The sequence below is a fragment of the Psammomys obesus genome, unplaced genomic scaffold, assembly GCF_907164565.1.
Source record: "Psammomys obesus unplaced genomic scaffold, mPsaObe1.curated_primary_1811, whole genome shotgun sequence".
Lineage (NCBI taxonomy): Eukaryota > Metazoa > Chordata > Mammalia > Rodentia > Muridae > Psammomys > Psammomys obesus.
The window spans coordinates 1,386,712-1,407,143 of NW_026596430.1; the positions used below are offsets into that span (position 1 = coordinate 1,386,712).

The 20,432-nt window shown below is 40.2% G+C and overlaps 1 protein-coding gene across 8 annotated transcripts in view; it reads right to left on the reverse strand.

Annotated features, from left to right (window-relative positions):
- Ccser2 (coiled-coil serine rich protein 2) overlaps positions 1 to 17,816 on the reverse strand; it is a 125,127-nt gene extending 107,311 nt beyond the window's left edge. For 7 of the 8 annotated variants that reach the window (XM_055597814.1, XM_055597818.1, XM_055597816.1 and 4 more), the window contains exon 1: positions 17,626 to 17,816. The gene's annotated coding sequence lies outside the window, so the exon portion shown is untranslated. Of the gene's footprint in view, positions 1 to 2,795; positions 2,855 to 17,625 lie in introns of all 8 variants that reach the window. The other variant, XM_055597815.1, reaches the window with a different exon arrangement.
- Between the last annotated feature and the right edge of the window lie 2,616 nt (positions 17,817 to 20,432).

The window sequence follows — 20,432 nt, forward strand, 5'->3', positions numbered from 1 at the left end:
TGAGGTGGAAAGTACATCCCTACTGGTATAAAGACGCCAGGCCCTTCAGACTGAGGACCCACACTGAATCTGACCTAAAAGCCTCCTCCTCCCTGAGAACTAGTTTTCAGTGTACCAGAAGGCATCATGAAGACTTTCAAAGGAGGGAAGCAGCCAATAATACTACGCAATTACGATGCACTCAAGGTTCATCTGGGTAATGGCAATCAACCAAGTTCACATGCAGGTCCTTGGCAATAGTGAATACATCTAACTGCCCACTCAGCCCTTCCAGTTAGGATAGTAAACAGCCAACTACACTGGCCAATGAGGCCATGGATCTTAGAAGAGACCCTACTACCACCATTTTCTTAAACCAATGTAATTCCTACCTGTATTCTCAATACTTCTCTTTATACCCATAGGTAAGTATAGAGCACATCCTCATCGAAGAAGTTTCTTTTTGTTCCAGAAGAAAACCATTACAGAAATTCACATCTTCAATACAACTCCCTCAACTGAGGCTTGGGGTACATCTAAGGAGGCAGAAATAGTAAGGAATAGAGGACCACGATATCTGTTCTAAGACTGTGCTAACCACAAAAGGAAATCTAAGCTACACTCATATACTCATGCAAGCTCAACAACATGGCTACCTGAAGAAGACCTACCACAATTCCAACCGTTAAGATGTGGAAAAATCACAGTGCCTCAGTCCTATATGAAGAGATATAGACAATTAATAGGTGCGGAGAAGGAAAGAATTAGTCTTTCCCCCAATATCCCTGATTGATTACCCAATAATGAATGGTCAACCCTACAAACAAATATGGAAGGTAATACTGAACAAGCTCAGCAGGTTGAATTTATATGTTGATTTATTTATATGTATTCGTAGTAACAATGACTAAAGACAAGGCCTTGAATTTGGGGGATGGGGCTGGATAGGGTAGAATAAAGGAAAGAAAAGGAGGGAAAAATGATGTCATTGTATTTTATCTAAATTTTTTTAAAGCAAATTTCTTTATTTTTTTTATGGGCATTGGTGTTTTATGTCTGGGTGAGGATTTCAGATTCCCTGGAACTGGAGTTCCATATAGGTGCTAGGAATTGAACCCCAGTGCTCTGGAAGAGCAGCCAGTGTTATTAACCACAGAGTCTTTTTTTAAAAAAAAAAAAAAAAAAAAAAAAATCAGATGCAACAAACAATACCTTGTACAATGTTACACTATGTACTCTGTCCACATCTTTGCTGTCAATTCTCCCAGCTCTATCAGATATCACACATTTAAGGGATACGATGGACGACAGTATGTTAAAATTCTCAAACCCATCTCATTCTTCCAACCTCACCTCATTTCTCAACATAGAACCTTGACATCTATTTTAAAAATGTACTTATCACTACTATTGCATGTGTGTACACATGACAGAGAGCACCACATAGCACAGTGTAGGAAATAGAGGTAGGGAGTGGGTTCTCTCCTTCTACCTTTATCTGGGTTCTGTTACCCTCCCAGCCCAAACCTACCATCACTAACCAGTATTCTAGCACAAGCCTCCCTTAATTCCTTTTGCTCTCTTTGATCCCTTCTTTCCGTTTTTTCCCAGACCTGAAGTCTCCCTGTGGTTTTTCCAAAATGCCTCAAAACAGTGCTAACAGCAGCTGGAACTGGTTAGGCACTTATGTGTCAGTTATGCAGATTATTTCATTTGCATCTCACATTCCAGCAAGGTTGATATGTGACTACTCAGATTTAAGTAAACTGACCCTTGAGGAAACATCAGCCATCCACAGACACACAGCTAATTAGTGAGGGCAGCAAAGGGGCTGCACAGCCTATCACCCAGCAAATAGGGTGCTAAAGCAGGTCCACCACATGTTCAAGGCCAGCCACGGCTATACCAGGAGCTGGAGGCTAGGGAAGGCTACTCTTCCAGATCCTGCCTAAAAATAAAAATATAAAGGGAGCTAGAAATATAGTTCAGTAGCAACGTAATTTGCCTAGAATTATGACACTCTGGATTCAATTTCCATTTCCAACATTGTGTGTGTGTGTATGTGTGTGTGTGTGTGTGTGTGTGTATGCGTGTGCGTGTACAGCACACACACACTATTACCGTTTAGAAATCAGACTCTTCTCTGAACTTCTGTGAAGGGTTACATGAATCTGTGAAAGAGAGTAAGGGAAGGGAGAGTAAGGGAGGAGAGTAAGGAAGGAGAGTAAGGGAGGAGAGTAAGGGAAGGGAGAGTAAGGGAGGAATGCAGGTGGCTTCTAGAACTAGATGGAGTCACCTGATAACAACAGGGCATGACACTGCTCAGACAAAAGGGAGAAGCTGAAAACAAGGCTTTTATATGAAATGTATTGATTTCTATAAGTAGCTTACATTCATCTTTTTAAAAAATCATAGTGTGAGCCAAACAAAATGCACTTGTAGCCTCCTATGGTACCCCTCATCTTCTAGGACCAAAGCCACGTACCTGAAAGGATAAAATGATATGCACACACCCCCCCAAACCCTTCAAATTTTAACTTTGTTATTCCTTTTCAGTTATTCCCTCCGAAACCTTTAGGAACTCTGACCATACTGTGTGTACCCCTTCAAGGTTCTTTACCAAAGCATACACTGCATTACTCCTTTGGCTGAACATGACACTCAGCTGTGGACTACCTTGAAAATCATCTCTGAAGCTTTTTCCCTTTCTCTCTCTCTCTCTCTCTTTAATGAGAAGGCCGTAGATAGACTGACATGAAGCCAAATAATACATGTCTTATCTATAAATTCAAACTGGTGTATTACAAAGTACTCACAGATTTTCCAAGGTAACATCCAGGTAAGAATCTACTGCCAGCCACATGAATGCCTAAATCTATCAGAAAATGAGTAAGGGTCAGAAAACAACAGCAAAAGCTAACTTAAAAAAAAAAAAAATCCTTTGCAAAATATTCAGAAACTATGCATTCCATTATTTTGAAGTAAGTGTTAACCCATTTAAAATATAAGGAACCCAAAGCTTTTGTCCCTTTGTTTTTGAGGCAGTATCCCTAAAATGTAGTTCACCCTTGAATCCTCCTAATTCAACCTCCAACGTACTGGGATTACAATTTGTGCCACCATGCCAAGCAACCCTTCATTTTAAAGTACTTTATTATGCAAATGTTACAAATCAGGCTAATTTTATCTAAGACTTATTGTTAACAAGCAAAGAAAAGGCTCCAGAAACTAAGGAGTTTTGTTTGTACCTATACCCAGGTACCAAGAGGACTTCTTCAGATGCTTTAGAAACACTTAAGGAAGAGTGCTATAATGATGACATTACCATCCCTCGTGTACCTTCCAGGAACATGGAACAATCATGTAAGTTTCTCCTTGTTATTAACTGACAGCTAAACAGCTTCTCTTCAAAGTTAGTACTTAAGAATTAGCTTAGAACTCCCCACATTAATGCTCATGTTTCTGTCTACTGTCTACTGTCTGTCTCACAACCTTCCCAGTCAGTCAATTAATCTTTTCCTGACATAAGGGCACTAAGAGCCAAGCTGTTACTTACAAACTTCTAATATCTTTTCCATCTCACTAGGAAGACAGGCTGCTGAGGCTCCAGAGATGGCTCAGTAATTAAAGGCACTTAGTGCTTCTACAGTGGACCTAGGTGCAGTGTTCCAGCATCCACAGATAGCTCACAGCCTCCCATATCTCCAGCTCCAGGGGCTCTAACTTAATCTTCTGGCTTCTAAGAGCACCAGTGCATACATGGTGCACATAAATTCACACAAGCACACACATAAATACATAAAATTAAAAATAAATGTTTTTAATCCTGTTAAGATTGTTTCCAGCAATTTTCCCAACCAGAAATCAATTCTCCTGCTTTTTCCTACTAAACTTAGCAAGTAATATTCTCTGAAATAAAATTTCTCAGAAAAAGACAAAATCAAAACAATGTATCTAGAAATATTTAGTAGATAGAGAAGACAGCCAATGGTTCAAGTGCTATTCTAGGGAGTTCAACACAAAAACACTTCGCTGTTGGTATTCTGCTACAACCAACACTTGTTTCCTGAACACAAATTATACAGAGACTAAGCTTATTTATTCTGAAGCAGCATTTTATGACAGTCTATTCAGACAGACAGTCCCAGGAAATGGAGATTGAACAGATTCATCAAGACTTGGCAACCACTGACAAAGAGAGACAAGAAAATAGAAGTCAGGAGTTACTGAGTAACTGCATCAAGCTTAACCAAGAAAGAAACTGAGTACAGGATTAAAAGTCTGTAAAGGCAAAAAGAATAAACGGAAGGAGAAATGAGTGATGCCTCTAAGGGCAAGAGAAGAGAGGGTGTCAATATCTAAAAGGTTCACTGTGGATTTAAGATGGCAATGGTAAGACTGTTGGTGGAGGAAGAAATGACTCACGATAATCACAAAAAGGAAAGAATATCACATGCATTTTGAAGAGAATGTAAAAAGCTTTGCTTGCTGGAGGGCTTATGGAAGAGTCTGAGTTAAAGCCTTTGATGTTTCCAGGTTTTGATGTTTGGGAACTTTATTCTGTGAGTAGAAGGAAGAAGATATACAGCTCCAACCCCTCCCCACCGCCACCAAGAAATACACTCTAAAGATAAGGTACTTTACAAACTGCATGACAAAACAGTTAAGGCCAAAGCTATTAAGAGGGGTTAAAATCTATAAAAATAATAACAAAGACCTGTAAGTGGCTGCTGACAACAAAAGTGAAACTTTAAAAATGTACATGAAAGATATTTACTACCCCAAGATACCTGAGATATTATGATGTAATAAGAAATATATAACTGGTCTCTGCCCCAGGTCGTGGCAGACAGCTCTTACAGCCCCTAGACTCTCCATAGCAATAAGTACTTCCTTTGTATGTTAAGGAGCAGACTGTGCCCTTCTATAATCTCAGGACAGGAGCTAACTCACAAAATCACTGGAGTCATGATTAGGAAAGTGGACTTTCAGCTCTATCTCTAAACTTCCAGAGAAAGAAATGGGGCTAAAAGTCAAGCTGATCACTAAAGGCTAATATGTAATAACTGTCTCCACATTACGATACCTCCATTAAAAGTACGACAGAGTTTAGCAAGCTCCTGTACATAAAGTACTACCTAAAGAGAGGTATGCCCCAAAAAGAGCATAAATACCATGAGCCCCTTCCCAGGTGGCTGCCCTAGACATTTGCCCATTCATCTATATCTTTTGTAATATCTGTTATAACATCTGTGAGCAAATTAAATAATTCCAGGTGGGAATCAGATTACACCTGATTTATATGACAGGTCAGTAATAAGCATAAGCCACAAAAGGGGGCTTGCCGAAGTAGAAGGGAAGTCTTGGAAGGCTAAAGCTTTACCTATGGGTCAGATGCTGCCCCAGGCAGACACTGACAGTCTAGCTAAACTGTCAAAGGTGTTGAATGGTATGAGGGAAACACACTTTAGTGGTTTCCTATCTTCCCATAGTGCCCTAGATGTTCTACCATTACTCCATTTACTGTGTTCATACATGGCGCTACTTACCTGCAGATGTGCCCTTCTCTTCCTCAGTCTTGCTACTAGTACTAAAAAGTCAGGACCACAGCAAGTTGCCAAAAAAACATCTGGCAAATTCTAATGGAATACAGTCATTCTAATTATCAGACCACAGAGGAATCTACATGAGCTACATGTAGCTGACAAGCACTGACAAAGTTGTTAATAGACAAACCACATTGAAGGAATGAGTTTTAAGACAGGCTGAGTTTCTGAGTGGAAGATGAGTAAGGGCAATAGCTGGAGATATACACAGGGAAAGAAAATGAGCATGGATGAGAAGAGCAGAGGAAAAATCTCAAACACAAACAGATCTGGCATATATAATAAAATTGTCAGTAAATCTTAATATTTGCTGCCAAAAATATTTGAATATACACTTAGTTCTTTGAGGGTATTTCTGTTTGACTCTGTCTTTAAGGATGTTATTTGAGCCAGACATGGCTGAACATGAAGAAGCACTTTCTGTGCAAACCTGAATTCCATCCCTAGGACCCAATGCAGAAGGGGAGAATCAGTTTTCAGAAGCTGCCCTCTGATCACACACACACACTGTGGCACATACATGCCCACACTCATATCACACACACACACACACACACACACACAAACACACACACATACTCCATAGATATAGATAGATAGATAGATAGATAGATAGATAGATAGATAGATAGATGGATGATACATAGATAGATGTTACTTATGTTACTTATATTGTTTATTTTGGGGTATCACATACAAACTAAGTTATATAAATGTCCAACTGGGTCAATATTGATATTTACTTACTCATTCAGTGAACAAAAAGCCTCTGAATATCTGTAACTGAAATTGCAGGGACCAGTCAGGAAAACAAACTTCCCTAGAAAACACAGTTGTAACTCCAGACGGTATAATCAAGGTTAACATTAGCTTCACTGTGAAATCCTGTCTCAAACAAAAACAAAATGAAGCAATTTAATGAGGTACTAAGATGCTAAAAGACAGCTTAGAAAATGAGGACTAGCATGTACAAAAGCATGTACATTTCCCATGTCTCACTTTCCTGGAACCACAACAGACAATCATGGAAGATTTTCTGTATTTATCTTATAATCCTAAAATGAAAAGCATCAGGTAAGGATTAGAATTCTCAAGGAAATGGTTCATCATCCCTAAAGCATGGATGGGCACCAGATGAATAAGAGACATAAAAGAAGGAGAAGTAACTTCTGCAGCCAAGGAGCTACAAAAGGCATAAATAGGCCCTGCTCTGACTCACAAGCCCTAAAATCAAGAGCATGGATCAGTGCTAAAGGAGGAAAAAGTGAGACTGGCCCAATGGAGAATACTAGAAGCAACTGCAATCTGCTCCAGCAGAATGCTGAGCACTTACACAAAAACCAACCACAGGAAGAGGCCGCTAAGTGCGAGCAGAAACATCTGTGTGGGACAGAATTTCTGAGTTCCTCTCCTGTATCATCTCCATATTCATGGGCAGTTATGTTAGGTAACTAGGAAAATGAGGTGGTGGGGATGAAGAAAAGCCACGACATTTTCCTCTAAAATGTAGATCACTTATTTGTCAACTGAATTTTGTTGTTTTCACTTTTTAATTTTATTTCTGTTTTAAAAGGGTTATCTCAGAGTAAAACGACCACATCAGAAAGATTACCAAATCTGCATAATCTACAATAGAGCAAACACTGAGCAAAACTGCTAAAAATAAAGTTAGTATATATGAGGCTACTAAGCTGATTCCTTAATTTACTAAAATATATTCAACCTGTGTATAAAAACTACAGTTTTAAACTGATAATTCATTACAACGCTCTATTAGAAAATAATGAAATGGGGTGTGTTCTTCCACCCATCTCTCAGCTAGTCACTATCTTCATTAGGAAAAAAAATACAAGGAAATACGCACCGGAATCTGTTAGAGTTCAGATGTAAAATGTCCCTCACAGGCTCATATATTTGGTCATTTGATCCCTACTAGTGGTGCTATTTTGAAAGGTTGTGGAACCTTTTGGAAAGGGTATCTAACTGGAGGAGGTAGGCCTTGAGATACAGCCAGCTGAACTTCCAGCCTATTTCCTGAAGGACATAATGTGTCCAGCAGTCTCATATTTGGTTGGCATGCCTCTCCCACCATAATGAACCGTCCTTTTTCAAACCATCAGCCAAAATCAGGCCTTCCTCTCAATTATTCTGTCATGTCGTCTGTCATAGCAATGAGAAAAGTAATGCTGGTTCATTTCTCAGCCCTTTGGCCAAGATCAAGTGTTGTAATGATGGAGCTAGAGTGCTTAAATTAAATTAAGTTCATATGTGCCTCAAAGAAATAGCTCTTGCAATTTTTTTCCTCTTGGATCACTCCATTAATTGCATATAATTTAAGTATATATACAAATATACTATAAAATATCTGTATTTTAAATGAACAATTGCTTGATTCCACATGCCTCTACTGCTACTTTTTCAAGTTCACTGCTTAACAAACTCCCTGAAAAACTATCTACCCCACTCCTTCATTCCTCTCTGTACATCATCCAAATCAAGTTTCACCTCTACCATTTCCCCAGAAACATAAACACTTAAACCTAACAATCACGAGTTAGGCCTCAATCTGACACAGTTCATTTTATTTGAATTCATGATGTCACTTTTTCTTTCCTTTTTTTTTTTTTTTTTTTTTTTTTTTGGCCCCCCAAACAGGTTTTCTCTAGCTGTCCTAGAACCATTTACTTTCTGCCTTTTAGTATCTTTGTATGTGTGTGTGCATATGCATGTGTGTTTGTGTGTGCGTGCGTGTGTGTGTGTGTGTGTTTCTGCCTGTCTCTCTGACTCTAATTCTCAGCATTCTAAGATCTCAAGGAATATTTCTGGATTTCTCCAGCCATACTAACTTCCAACCCTATATAAATCAGTTCTCAGGGCATTAAGTGTTATCTGCCAGTCACCGGAAATGTGTATCTATAGCCCAGACCTCTACCCTGAACTGAAGACTTAAGAACACCTAGCTACCTAATGGATCTCCATTGCTAACTAAGCATATCCAAAATTAAACTCATTAATTATTTTCCCCTAAAACCTGGTTTTTATGCAGTCTTACTTATTAATGTCAACTCTATTCTAGTTTTTCGGGCCAGATCCTATCCATCATCAAATCGTCTTTGTATTCAAAATGTATGCAGAAGGTAATTCTCCCAACTCCTGTCTAAAATCAATACCATCATCCAACCAGATATACTCCTGCAGCTGGCTAAATGATCTCATTCCTCCCTAATGCTGACATCTCTACTTAGCAGCAAAGAGAATTATTTAAAAAAAAGCAAAACCAAAATTGTAGCTCAATGCTGCAACTAGGAGGACCTAAGTTTAATCCAGCAAATTAAGTAAACAAACAAAGCTGAAATTCTACATTGTCTTTGCACTTTTAGAGTCATGGCAGCCAGCCACATATGGTCTGACTCCCCAACCCAACCCACCTATCAGACATCACTTTCTGCCAATCATTCCCTTCACTGTCTCAATGGCATACCCATCACTCTGAAAACATACCCAGCACAGTGTCTCTGCACCTCTGCTCCACATTTAGCAGATGTTTCTGTCCACTGAGGGACAGGAAGGTGGCTCAGTCAACAAAGCACTTACTGTTTGAACATGAGGACCTGAGTTCAGATCCACATCACCCACATAAAGCTAGGCAGTGACATGCATCTGTAATGCCAGTGCTAAGCAGGTGGAAACAGGAGTATCCTTGGAGCTCAATGGCCAGCAAGTCTTTCTGAAACCTTGAGTTCCAGGTTCATTGAGAGATCCTGCCTCAAAAAAACAAGGTGAAGATCAACTGAGGATGATACTCCACACCCAGATCTGGTCTCCACACAAATGCATACAAACATGCAACACATGCCATACCACACTGAAAAGTTAAATTTAAAAAACGTTAATTATAAAAAATATTCTCCCTTCTAGAGGCTACAGAGACCACACTTTTACTTTAAAATCTCTGCTCAAAATCAGTTCTGATTAGAGGCTTGCCTAACCATCTTGTATAAAACAGCAGTATTCCCACTCATGCTCTTTTCAACTCATTCTGCTCTATATTTCTCCAGGACTATAACACCTGAGATTCTACATAAATACGTGCTTATTTTTTTATCATCTCACTGTTGTAAACTCCAAAAAGGCATATAAATTGTTCAGTTCACTGTACTATGCCAAGCCAGTGCTCACCCATCTTAACTGAACTAATGACTGAATTCATTCAGACTTGGTCTGTTCTTAAAGCAAAGACTGAAGAAACCAGAAATGTAGAAGTTCTCAGATCCAGGAGAAACTCTGACTGCAAGACAGTCTATACAGCCAAGTACATAATTCTAGCTAACACCAAAATTAAGGGTTGATAAGTCCACACCATGATCAAGCAGAAAGTGGGAGAACAAAGAAAAAATGGCCTTCTCTGCACCCCATCCCCTGAAAAGAAATACCACCTGATTGTTTCCTGTAAGCTAGCCTACCAACTCTGTCCAAAATAACACCAACCCCATTCTACAAACTTAAGAATCATTATGAATAGTTCCTGCTTTTCTCAGCTGTAGTCTTCAGAAAAAAAATGTTACTCTCAACCCTAACATTGGCTGCCAAGAAATAATGGTCTGAGAAAGCTCTCAAATTTCCACAAAGCACTCAGGCTGCAACCAAATATCATTAATATGATGACAAGAACTAGTCAAAGAACCTTTTGATGCTGCCTCTTTGTTGTCCCCAGTGTATACTACCATCTCACTCATCAGAGATCATGATATCTTAGTGAGGGGAGGTGGCTAGGCGGAGAAGCAGGCAACCCAAAACCATAGGATTAGAGATTGTTCTGTTGCATTTTAATAGGTGGAGAATAGTGGGAAACAGAAAATATCTAGTAACACATGAGATGAGGTGTCGCCTGGCCTTTTCAATACCTAACATAACAACAGAAACTATGGCCCACCGAGCTTCTGCTTCACTAAGCAAGAAGCAGAGGCAAGTGCATCTCTTTTAGTTCCAGGCCAGCCAAGGCTACATAATAAAACCCCAACCCAGAAAAGAGTAAGTTAGAAACTGAGCAAGTAAATTTAAAACAATTCCCACACATTTTATATGTCCATACAAAGAAAGTAGAGATTCTTGATCATTTGCAATAATCAGTGCCATTTTTAAGGCCAATAATCCTCAAAGATGATCCACTCGTATTAAAATTAAGCTACTAATCAAAAAGAAAAATAGGAGGAAAAGTTCTCTTGGATACACCTTTAGGAATGCTCTACCTCCTAGCCAAGTGTGGTGGCACACACCTGTGATCTAAACACTCAGGGATGCAGAGGCAGGCGGATCTCTGTGAGTTTGAGGACAGCCTAGTCTGCAAACCGAGTCCAGGACACCCAAGGATACACAGAAAGATCTCTAAAAAGAAAGAAAGGAAGGAGGGAAGGAAGAAAGGAGGGAGGGAGAGAGGGAGGGAGAAAGGGAGGGAAGAAAGAAAGAAAGAAAGAAAGAAAGAAAGAAAGAAAGAAAGAAAGAAAGAAAGAAAGAAAGAATTGTTCTACCTCCTCAAAACCCAAGGCCTCACCTTAAGCAAAAAGTCTCCAAAACCAAAGATTTGCTCTGAGACATAAAATCAACTAACTCACCAGACAAGAGCTAAGCTCAAAGACTACACATAACATTTTCTGACTGTTCAATTCACGCATAAAGAAAGGAGCATTCTGATTGGCTGCTCTCTTAACAGGCTGAGTCACACCCCAGCATCCGCAACCTAGCAATCAGAAGTTGCAAACAGAAGAGACAGGAAGCTACAAAATGCTGAGAAAATATGGGGGTGGGAGGGCTGTCAATCCCAATACAAACTGTCACGTGAGGGCACGTGAACCAGAACTAGCTGTGGCCTGGATGGCATTCCAAATGCAGAGTGCCAGTATATCCCTGGTCCCACACTTACAGTTCCCTCAACTCTCCTATACCTATCACACCCCAGGACTTGCTTTCTTGGTCGCTCCTTTGAACTGGGTGATTTGTTACTTCCCAAAAACCTCTTGCCTTCTTCCACTGTCATATATTCACTCATACTTCATATTCAGCCCTTATCACTGACAAGCACACCATCGGATAGAGGTTAGATGTGACACATGTGTCACAAGATCAGGTACAATATATCACAGAGCAAAGGAAAAAATGTAACAAAGTACTATGAGCACACTTCAATCTCAGTTCTTTCCAAATCACCACTCCATGTTCCTGTTGTCTTAAAAAGGGTTACTCAGTCTTTTATCTTCCAAGAAATGCATGCAATCTCCACTTCCACCTCAAAGTTCAGACTTTACTTCCCATGATCTATTTCTATGACAGCCTAGAAGAAACAGAGCTTAATGTATTTTTTTTTACATTGTTATATCACCCATCTCCCTAAGAGGTATCATAGAGTATTTTTTAAGACCAACAACTCTCAAGGATGACCCTCAAGACATATTCAAATTAATCTACTAATCAATACAAACAGGCAAAAAAAAAAAAAAAAGGAACACTTCAACTGTAAGGAACTGTTGGTTTGGTTTTAAATATATATCTTTCACATGCCTAGAAGTGGTAGTCTAATCTTTAACACAGCAATAATACACTTTTGGAATACTGCATTTTAAAGCAAAACAGATCAGGGCCTATCCAATTGATTACTAGAGCTACCTACATTATCTTCAGCAGATCCCTTTACATCTCATCCATAAAATAATCCTACATAGAAACAAACAAACAAACAAAAACCCTACCTTCTAGGTAATAATAAGAAACACTGGCTTGCCAGATTATCAGTGTAGTAGATCTGATAACTATTGTTCTGAGCTATCATATCTGTTTAGAATGCATCACTTCCCAAAAAAAGAGCAGATAACAAGGTTTTGTTTTGTTGCTTTTTAAGTGATTAATAATTCAAGTTAAATCAGAAATGACCTTCCAGTCAAGCCTAAACAATCAAAAACTTTAACAAATACACTGTATTCATCAACTTTTTGGTTTGTCTAAAATTTATTACAATTTTACTATATTACAAATTTATTGTTACTTTAAGCAATTAAAATTAAATGTATATTTTTACTTTGATAAGTAACAAAAATTAAAATTAACATAACCAAAGGCTGTTAAGGTATTCAAGACTACTTAAAAGTGCAACAGAGTTCTAAGTCTGAAGAGTATGAGAATCATCCTGCTGAATGTTCTAAGTAATACTTTTTCCTATAATTCATCTTTCAAATGCAAGCACCAATCAAAAATATGGCTCATATGGCTCATGCCTACAATCCATGCCTGAGGGGCTGGAGACAGGAGCATGGCTCCAGAAGCTTAATGAACCCATGCTTCAAACGGTGGGGTGTCATCAAACTCAGACCTCACAATTAAAAGACAAAATAATAAAATTTTGTTGTTGTTTTGTTTTATTTATTTTTATTTTTTTTATTTTTTATTTTTTTTTTTTTTTTGAGACAGGGTTTCTCTGTGTAGCCTTGGCTGTCCTGGACTCACTTTGTAGACCAGGCTGGCTTTGAACTCATAGAGATCCACCTGCCTCTGCCTCTCTGAGTGCTGGGATTACAGGTGTGTACCACCAAGCCCGGCTAATTACAACATATTTTTAAAAGTCAATGATTCTTTAAAAAAAAAAAAAAAAAAAAAATTTAAGCTACCAAGTATTAGTACCAAAAAATAAGCCAGGTATGTTAGTGTGTGCCTATAATTCATAGACGGTAGAGTAAAAAGGATCAGGATTCAAAGTGAGTGTGGATTTCATGAAACTCTGTCTCAATAAATAAATACAAAAGGCAACAAAAATAATATTTAGAATTTTAATGCTAATAAAAATTAGTAAAAATATTTCCTCTAACAGAGAGGAGAAAATAAAACTAGACTAAACCCTGCATGTGCCTTCTAACTGCTACACAGAAAGTACTCTTATCCTCCTTTTTTAACAGATACACTCAAAACCAAAGGCCATGAAAGTATGACAAAGTAGTCAACTAAATTCTGCTGGAAGAAGTACAAATCTTTCAAAACTAAATCTAGCAAGAGCTTTTGAAATTGATAAAACCTTCATACCCCCTGATGCTGTAATTCCTCCCATGGGCTTTTAGGCTACAGGAAAAAATAAAAATCAAAAACCACGATGAATACAGGGCAATATGTTACCTGAATATGTTACCTGCAGAACCCTGAACTCAAATGGGTGTGGCATTTCAGTGAGGCCGCCCGGGACACCGAAATAGACTAACTTCACAACTTAAAGAACGGTAAGCAACCCACATATCCACTTAGAAATAAGTAAGTAATCATTCTCCATGACACTCTATACAGATTAATAAGATCACATTTATACAGCAATCAAAGGTACAAAATTAGATGGAACTGACAAGAAACAAGGAATAGTTTATTTTTATTTTATTTCTTTGCCCACTTGAAAAAAAAAATGTTTTAGAACTGGTCAGGCCTACTACGCTAAGCACACAGTTGAAAACTAGCGTTTTAGAAACATAAATCTACAATAATGATTCTTTTTGTCCTTAAAAACTATCACAGGAGTAATCAGCAGCTCTTGTCATAACACAGAAGCCATGCATGTAATTTTAGCCATGCTGCTATCCAGCTGTAGCCCAATTACATCAAACTCTCACTTTACCATCCGAAGGAACTGTGCAGGATCTCCATATGGTGAGCCGAGACTCCCAACACCAAAGTACAAGCAGGCTAGAGCCCAGTGGAGTGGGAAAGGTCCAGTTTCTCCCATTTTCCCAAATGAGCTATCATGTTTCTCAGCCACTCAAGGGCTTTAGGTCCCTAGGAGTGGCAGCTTGAGGAGAAGAAAAACACAAATAGACTGCTCCATGGAGCAGTGAGAAATTCACAAGCAAGGTGACACCGAGGTTAGACCAAGACAGAGACAAGCTGCTTGTGTTTTCAGACTTTAGTTGTTCAAAGCTATTTTACAGTTCAACCAAATAATCTACTAAATCTTTAAAGTTCAATATCTTTATTGAATTTGATTTTCCATATCTTTATTTCAAAACCTATTTAATATGTCTTTTCTAATAAATAACCAATTATCTCAGACCTCACCAAGATGTTAAAACCTTTATTAGGAATTAGAAGCTAGGGCTGGGCAGGTGGTTCAACAGTTAGAGCACTGACTGCTCTTCCAGAGGACCTGGGTTCAATTCCCAGTACCCACAGGGCAGCTCACAAAATTTGACACCCTCAAACAGACATGCATGCAGGCAAAATACCAACACACATAAATTAAGGATAAATAAATATAAAAAATAATTAGAAGCTAAGCACAGATGGCTTGTTTCTGTAATCCTAACATTCAGAAGGCTTCAGGGGAGGAAGGGTTGGCTACAGAGACTTGAGGTCTCCTTGAGCAGAACAACCCATTTGAGCTCTGAGCTAGCCTAGGTTATAGTGAGACTCTTTCTAAAGAAAAATCAAGACAAGATGGCTTAGTGGGTTAAGGTGTTGGCTTGCCATCAAGCCTAACAACTCTATCCCCAGCCCATATACTGAGAAAGGGGAACCTCCTCTCACAACTGATCTCACACATGTACACACACACACACACACACACACACACACACACAGTGGAACAGGAGCATGAGCATGTAAGAACACACACACAAATAGATCAACGTAATTTTTTTTAATGCTATATTTAGAATTAGGATAGAGAGGAGTAAAAATGAACTACAAAGATGGCCAAAAGTCTAGGATTTTGTTCCTAGCTCTGTCCCTTTCCACACATATGACTGTGGGTAAATCACCACACCTCAAAATAAAGGTCCAGACAAACACTCACCCTCCATGACCTTTTCAGCCCTCCACCTTAAAGTAAATTGACTTTTTTTCCACCATAACTAGGATATCATTTCTAACCAATATCAGTTTTTACTTCATCCTAAACAAGTAAAAGTAGTTATGCTCAGAATGGAGAGATGGCTCAGCAGTAAAGAGCACTGGCTGTTCTTTCAAAGGACCTCAGTTCAATTCCCAGCACCCAAATGACAGTTCACAATTGTCTACAACTCCAGTTCCTGGGGATCTGACACCCATACACAGATACACAAGCAAGCAAAACACCAATACACATAATCTTTTTATATCATTTTTTTTAAATAATGTTTTTTTCTAAATTTTCTGGTACTGAAAGACAGTCTAAACATATTTTGCTTATCTTAAATCTGCATTCAAACCTGGACCCTCTCCTCAAAATGCATTCAGTAAACAGATTTTAGCAGTATGTGCTGTAGCAGCAAACTTAAAAAGAAATTCAAAAGCCTGGGGGAGATACCTATAAGCAAATCATTAACTACCAACTGACAAAAGGCAAAGTGCACAATGGCATGGTGCGACTGGATCAGTGAAGGCCAGAGAGGAGATGCCTGGACAAAATTCAAATTCAATACTTCAGCTAGGCTTTAAGGACAAAAAGTTTACTAGGAAGACAATTCTGGACAGAGGAAATGATGGAAGATGTCATCTTCTGTGAACTGCAAATAGTCCAATGGTGAGGACACGTGTAATTATAGATGAAATGAGAATGCAGCTAAGCACCACAAACAGGGAAAGACTGAAGGACTTCTAAACATGAAATTAAAATTTTCTTCTCTTCCCCCCAAAAAAGGTGAAATCAGTAAAAGCAACAAGTAAAACATTCTACCTGAGTAAAGGTAGAATAAAAAGGTTCCTGGTCCCAGGATGGCTTCTAGCTTTCTTGTTATGGCACATTAAAGAAATTACAGGTTAAGGGTTTTAAAGTATTTTTAATCTAGAGACTGAGGTCAGTGTTGTTGAAAACAAGGAAAACCACCATGTAAGAAAAGAGCAATGCGCTTTAACAAATTAAGACAGACACAAACATTAACAAAGTGCGGGAAGAAGACTGACTTTAACCATGCAAACCATTCATCAATGTTACATCCTTACCAATTATAGATTTCACACTATAAGGCATATTGTGTACTTATCTTTTGCATTAAATTTGATTAAAGATTTTTAATCTAAACGATACGTTAATCAGCTGTCAAAATACATATATACCATTAATACTTAAATGTTCTCGCCAAAAAAAAAAAATGCTCTTTCAAACGGCTACTCTAAAAAAAAAAAGTAAAAGCTCATTCTCATACATATCCCCCCTCTCTCCCTCTCAGATTTTTTGTTTTTGTTGTTTTTTGAGACAACATCTACATAGCTTTGGCTAGCCTCGAGCTTGCTATGTACACCAGGCTAGCCTGGAACTCACAGACATCCACCTGCCTCTGTTTCCTGAATGTTGGAATCAAAAGCATGCGCCACCACACCTGGCTTCTCTCTCCTTTAAGTGAAACAGGACATTCCCATCTTGGACAGCAAAGAGTCTGTGCACCAGCTATTTCTACTGCTAAGGCCTATTCTATGATCAGCAAGCCTAATTGGCTAGGTAGCCAGCAAAGATGAATTTGCAATTACTGAAATTCACAATCAGGCTTTATCACCAACAACCACCTCAAACGAATTAACCCTTCCCTTTACTTTGTCAAGAAAGTAGGTTCATTTTAAAACTGTATAAAAATAGATGACCAAAAGAAGAGAGGAGGGGGAAAGGCGCTTGAACCTATAGATACGGTGTAATCCACCAAAGTTCTTTCTCCAGACGTGTTTTAGGGCGTGTCTTTGTTTTGACTCAGTGATTTAAAAAATTTTTTTAAAAACCCCACTCATTCCGGGCTCTGGGGTACTTTCCCTTACCAAGACCAGCATCCTGGCTTTGAAATCCGGGGCATCTTAACCGCGCCCTGGTTTCCCCCGTGTAGGGAGGCTGTAGCCCGGGCATCCCGCGGCCCCTTCCCGTCCCAGCACCACCGCGCAGGGGCATCCGGCCTGCACCGCAGGCGGCTCGGGACACCCGGCGGGGGCTCGAGGGTCGTCCGAGGGCAGCGCCGGCCAAGGACACCCGGCCCTCCGTCCTCCGGCGCCGCGCCCCCTCCCCGAGACGGGCAGCCTCGGACGCCCCAGGACCCCGGCCCTGACCCCCGGCTCTCACCGTGCAGAGGTCGCGCTGCCTCCTCGCCGCGGCCCGGCTGCCGGTCGCCCAGCGACCTGCCGGCCCGAGGATGGAAGGGAGGCAAGGGGCGGTCCCGTCACATGCCCGTCCGCCCGGCCGCGGGGCCCGCAGCAGCCAGCATCGCCGACGGCCTGAGGGAGCGCCGGACTTCACCGACGCCGCGCCCCCTCCCTCGGCCGGCACCCGCCCGGACTCCGCCCTCCAGGGCCCGCGCACTACGCGTGCGCGGCCCTGCCCCCCGGGCTGGCCGTGCGCAGGCGCCAGCCTCACTGGGCCCAGCCCTCGCGCCAGCCCTGCCCAGGCTCCTCCCTGCTTCACTGACCTTGCTACTTTGCCCCCTGACTCAGGTCTTTTCCGGGGTCAATCTTTCACTGCAGTTTCACGGCTTGCCACCCCAAGATGGCCCTCTGGGTTCAAATTTGCTGCTTGACTGCGACCAGACCTGTCAGACTAATAGTAGTGATGTGAATACTGGAGCAAGCATGACTTTCTATCCTCCCCTATCTACATTTTGTTTTGACCCTGTCTGTGGCTGTGCCTCAGTCATTCCTACTGACTCTGCCTAAAATTGAGATTAGACGCTGAGACCTGACAACTCAAGCTATCCTACGATGCTGCGATTCCATTCCATAAACCATCTCTCCGTCATTCCTAGATGGTTGGACCGGTCCTTGAGAGTCACCATGCGGTACCTGGGTGTCTATTAAAAGCATTGAAGGTGCTCTTTATCTGACCCTAGACTGTCTGTTCTCCTCGCTAGCCCTAAGAGCTCAATGAAATTAATAACACTGAAAAGAGACCTTGGAAAGCCACTACTCCAGACCACTAACATAACCACCCCGGTAGGGAAGGAGCTACTTGGGCCCCTCCCTTTGGCCAATGGACTGTAGAACCATTATACTCCAAATAATTAAACATTTTTTGAGGTATTTCTTCCTGGAGGAATGAAAACAACACTGAAGGCCTAGTGCCCCTCAGAGGAAGAACTTGCTTCCCAGAATTCACACTTTTGACAACTTCTCAGACCACTTTGCAAGATAGACTTGAGTGAGCTGAGACAATTATAGGTCAGAGAAGGCAAGATCATACCTTAACCAGGCAGGACTACTCAATTTACAACTATCTCTTGCTCTCCATTTAAATGTAAACCTCTTGTCAGTACTCCTGAAGGTTGACTTGGGGGTCACCCTTTGCTTCCCACTATGTAGCCATATTGAATAAATCAATATATCTCCTTTTTATGTGTTTCATTATTACTTCCCTCCCTAATTGGCCAATTAAATAATGAATAATAGAAATATTTAAATTTGTGGACAAAAATGTGCATGTTAAAAATGTCGGGCGTGGGAGCACACACCTTTAATCCCAGCACTGGGGAGGCAGAGGCTGACAGATCTCTGAGTTCAAGGCCAGCCTGGTCTACAGAGCAACTTGGACAACCAAGGCTACACAAAGAAACCCTGTCTTGATAGATAAATAAATAAATAAACAAACAAACAAACAAACAAATTGAGAAGGATTAGGTCTATGTGCCGTAAAGTTCTTTTTAGATTAAGTAAATCATTAGGAAAGCAAACACCAGACCCTGACCTCTGAAATCCTGACTCAAACACAACATTCATCAGATGAGGTTACTAAATCTGCTTTGGAGTTTATGCTACAATCTAAATTGAAAGATGGAAAAGAAGTGGCTCTCCACAGCTTGTTCTTGGGAGTGAGGCAAGATGTTACATTTTCAATAGTCTCCATAAAGAATCCAGGTTTGGATAGGATCTTTCAGTTCCCCAACCAGGAAAAGCTTTGCTTCTCTGAACATGGCTGTTGTCTTGTGACCTCCTGAGTATTTCAGGTAATTAAATGTTTTCTTTGGCAGTTTGAAGTACTAGCTCACCACTTCCCTTTCTTCTGCAAAGGGGGGAGCCTCACCAAGTGCTTGATATATAAGACTTTTTTTCAGGCTTCATCTAATTTTCTGCGTTCCTATTCTTTGTCCCATTTTTTTATAACTACCTTAGTTGTCACATTGCTTCTATTTCTGTTAGGCACTTGTTTGGATGTATACCCACAAGATTTTAATTTACAGGGTGACTGTGATGACACAGGACAATGTTTTGAAAGAAGATTTTTATGGCTTATATTTCCTGAAAGATGGGATGCTTTAAGATGCAGAGGTGTATGGAAAAAACATTGGGTTTGGTTGACAGTGAAGGGAAAATGCAGACCAAAGCTTTTACTGGGATTTATGTGGGAAAGGAAGAGAGAGAGGCAGGAATGTCTTGGGAATGGCTAGTATAGATAATGTCAGAGGACTCTAGATTATAGACCCCTCCCTAGTTAATAATAACTGACCATGAGTTACTAAGATCAGAGAGAACATTGGCTTGGTTTGTGAAAGTTAGACAAAGGGGTGGTTGTAGTTATGGACTTACAATTGGCTGGAGGCTGTGTCATAGGATTTTTACATGCTCATGAAAGATGGGTTGCAAGGGAAGTGTAAACAGTATATGCCATTTGTTGGGTTGCAAAACGGAAAAATCTAAGAAAATATGTTTAAACACCATTTTAGAATTGTGTATAGAAGATTAACTCAGATTTCTTAAAAGCCTGACAGTAGAAGAGCTGTGTATGGTTGAGGCTAAAGTTAGGAAGGCACACCACCATGGGCATTTGCTTCACAATTTTTAGCATGCCTCAGAATCCGGAGGGAGGGTTCACTGTAACACCGATTTCTGGCCACCAGCCCTAGAGTTTCTAATTCAGTAGGTCTGGGGTGGGGCACAGGAATT